This window comes from Equus asinus, chromosome 20 (assembly GCF_041296235.1).
Source record: "Equus asinus isolate D_3611 breed Donkey chromosome 20, EquAss-T2T_v2, whole genome shotgun sequence".
Lineage (NCBI taxonomy): Eukaryota > Metazoa > Chordata > Mammalia > Perissodactyla > Equidae > Equus > Equus asinus.
In genome coordinates this window covers 52,742,772-52,746,668 of record NC_091809.1, presented here as the reverse complement: position 1 = coordinate 52,746,668, position 3,897 = coordinate 52,742,772, and positions in this window count along the sequence as shown.

The following is a 3,897-nucleotide window of genomic DNA, read 5'->3' as shown; positions in this document are numbered from 1 at the left end:
TTTGAATATGGTCCAGCCAAGTGGCTCATTTTGGCCGATACAATGCAGCACAAGTAAAATTGTACCATTTCTGAGTTTAGGTTTCAAGTGACCCTATACACTTCTCTCTCTCTTGGTCTCCTGCTGTGGTATAAGAACAAGCTGGGTAAAGCTGTTGGAGGATGAGGGACCATATGAAGAGTAAAGCCGGTTGTCCCAAATGAGGCCAGTCTTGACCAGTCATCCTCCAGCTAATCCATCAGCTGACCACAGGTTCATAAAAGTCCAGTTGACATCGGTCTAGACCAGCACACAAATGCAGAATTGGCCTGCTGGTGCACAGACGTGTGAGAAATAACACTTTTGTTAGTGTATACTGCTGAGGTTTTGTGGTTTGGTTGTTACACAGCCATTATTATAGCAAGAGACAACTAATATGGTTCAATGTTTTATAGAAAGAGCGCTCATTTATAATCACCAGTCACCTTTCTCACTTAATCTGTGAGTTGGTTTTTTTCACGTATATGTGTGTATAGCAATATTAAGTTAGGTAGATAGGTAAAATGATAAAATTTAAGTTCTAAAGAGATTGATTTCTGTAAAGCTACATAGATTAATAGTGGGAATCAAACCAAGAGCTACTTATCCTCAGTTTAGTGCCCGGGGAAGACTGCAGAGGAAAGAAAGGAAGATGAGGAAGAAGGAGGAGGAGGAGGAGGAGGAGGAAGAATAGAGGATAGCTGTGGGGTGGTGATGATGATTATTTCTAACAATTATTGAATGCTTATTATATGTCAGACACTATGTTAAGAGCTTTATATGCAGTATCATTTAATCCTCATAATATTCCTATGAAGTAGTTACAAGTTTTTTAATCTCCATTTTACAGATGAGAAAACAGACTCAGAGTGGTGAGGAACTTGCCCAGGGTCACACAGGTGGCAAAGGGTAGAGCTGATATTCAAACTTCTGTGTGTCTGATTCCATAAATCCTAAATCTGTGCTGTAATGCCTTCTCTACGTGTTGGTATATATCACAGATTTATCAAATATGCAAAGCAGAAAAATTAAAAGAAGCCAAAAATAAGCTCTAGGGAGGTATAATCAACAAATCATAACCAGGATGTGGTTGTTTAGTTCCATTCATCCCACAAAAAAATAGAATCTACTTCCCTGCCCTTCACATGTGACTTATTTTTGGCCAATAGGGCATTAATAATTGTGACAGATGCACTCATGCAATGAGGCTTGTTTGCTTGTTGCTCTTGGAATCCTTTGACCATCTTCAAGTAAGCCTGGGATGGGAGGCCATGTAGAGAGAGGCCCCTGTCATCCTAGCTGTCCTAGGCAAAGCTTTCATGAACCAACCAGCCCCAGTTGACCCAGTTGATTACTAGCCCATGAGTAAACCCATTGAGACTAGCCAAGCCTGGCCCAGATAAGGAGACTATCTAAGGGAGCCCAATCTGCAGAACTGTGAGCTAAACAAATGGCTATTGTTTCAAGCCACTAAATTTTGTGATGGTTTGTTCCCCAGCAATAGCTAACCAATACAGAGGGCACTTGAGCAGCATAGTCCCTGCATAGAAGCAGCATCATCAGCCATGTCAATCTTCAGGGATTGGTACATTAAGATCCAGAGCAGAGAGGAGCTTCAATGGTACAGTTCTCATGTAATACCCTCCACAGATGGCACTCAAGACAGTTTATGATGCTGCTGATTTCCTAGCTTTTTGAGAATGGGATTTGTTGTACTGCTGTGTTTTGCACAGTTAGATAAACCCTGCCCTATCAATACTTAATGCTTTGGCTGCTCTTCCCTCCTGCATCCTCTGATCAAGTCACAACATTGGCTTACCATTGCCTTTCCCCCAGCTCAGCCCATGGGAGCTGTTTGTGGCCAAACAAATGATTATTTCATCACCTCCACCCTGGGTCTGTAGAATACAATGCATTTGTCAAGATCATCTGAGGCCACATTTCAGAAAGCTTTTCTAGAAATTGTTAAAGGTTTTGATTTAATGGCTCCGCTAAGATACACTAGGGAGGGTGTTTTCATTTTCCATAATAACTGGCCATTGATACTTCTGGTAGGATGCCATAATTGAAATTATCTATACTTGAATCTATCTGTCCCAATCACCTGTAAATTCCTTGAAATCAAGGACTATACCTTATTTATCTTTGAAATCACCCTGCTTAGTGCAAAGCCTAAAACATACCAAGTTCTCGGTGTGTTATACGGAATAGATACATAAATCAGGGTATCAATGAACCGTGTGATTTGGACAGGCTCAGCGTCGTGCTCATTCATTAGATGTGAGAGTGTTGGATTCTTTTTTGAACAACAGATTTCTGCATTTTGAGCCCCTTTGAAACATTAGAGGTTTCCCTGGTTTCCTTTCACTGAAGAGAGTTTGCCTTCTGGCTCATTTTGATTTGCAGAATCTTAATTTGCATGCAACAAAATCCAATGTAGAATTTTATTTACTTCATTATTTTTACAAAAATAAAGATTAAGGATTAAGGGAAAATAAATTAAGAGGAATGTCTGAAGACTTCCGGGCAAAGATAAAGGGACAGCTGTGGTTACTATGAGGAGTCTTTGCTTAGAGGTCACCTTCTCCAGGAAACCAATACTTACCACCTCACTTAAAACAGCAACTTTCCATGCCAATTCCTAGCAGTCCAAGTCCTGCTATTCTGCTCTGTTTTTTAAAAAGCTTTAATGCTTTCAAATGTACCATAATAATGCTTGGCAGATAGAAGGTGCTCAAAAATTACTTGTTCTGTAAATGCATATATCTGTAGCTATTGTGGTAGGCAGAATTGTAAGATGATCGCTAAGGTTCTCACCTCCTGGTATACATACTCTGTAAGCACCTCTACCTGAGTGTGGGCAGGACCTGTGACTATGATGGGACATCACTGCCTACTCCCACAGTTAGGTTATGCTATCTGGTAAAGGTGAAGGGACTTTAGAAATGTGGTTAAAGTCCCTAAATTAATCAAAAGAGATTACCCTGGGTGAGCCTGACCTAATTAGGAACTGAATTCTGCCAACACTCAGTGAGCTCAGAAGAGAAGCTGAGTCTCAGATCAGATTGCAGCCTCAGCTGACACTTTGACTGTAGCCTTGTGAGACACTGAACAGAGGACCCACTTAAGCTGTACCTGAACCCCTGACCCACAGGAACTGTTAAATCATAAATGCATGTCATTTTAAGCTGTGAAATTTGTGGTAATTTGTTATACAGCAATAAAACACCCATATAGCTCTGAACTCGCCTAATGTTGAAGAGAGAGTGGAGAGGAGCCAAGCAACGCATGGTGCTTTTCTCCCTGGTAAGAAAGCTCCAGGTGGCCTCTGATATCTCCTCTAATAACATCACATTTCCTGGGCCCTGTGTGACAATGCCCTTTACCTCCACTCTACCTCTGCTGCCCTCTTGGACATCAGCATAGTCCTCTTCTAAAAATTTAAATTTACCACTCTAAAAATTTAAATTTGCGTAGCAGGTGACTGTCAAGGGTTTTCCTGCCTTCAGAAATGTATGTAAATTTGATGGGAGCTCCGACATCGCTTTGTGGCTGAGTTTTCCTCCCTCCCCACCTTCCCTGAGAGTTTCCACCACATATCTTCATAGTTCCCTCAGTCTCTGTGCCTGTAGTTCTTACCATGATTGTTCATAACCGTGGCTACAAAATAGAATCCCTGAGGAACTTTTCAGAAATGCTGAGGCACAGGCTTTATCCCCAGAGATTCTGAATTCATTGGTCTGTGATGGGTCCATGCATAGACATATTCTTAAAAGCTTGCTGGGATGTTCTAAAGTGCACCCAAATAGAGAACCTCTGACTTTGGACATTTAAGTTTTCCCCTACTTTGGCCTTTACAAAAAATCAAACCTGCGAGGC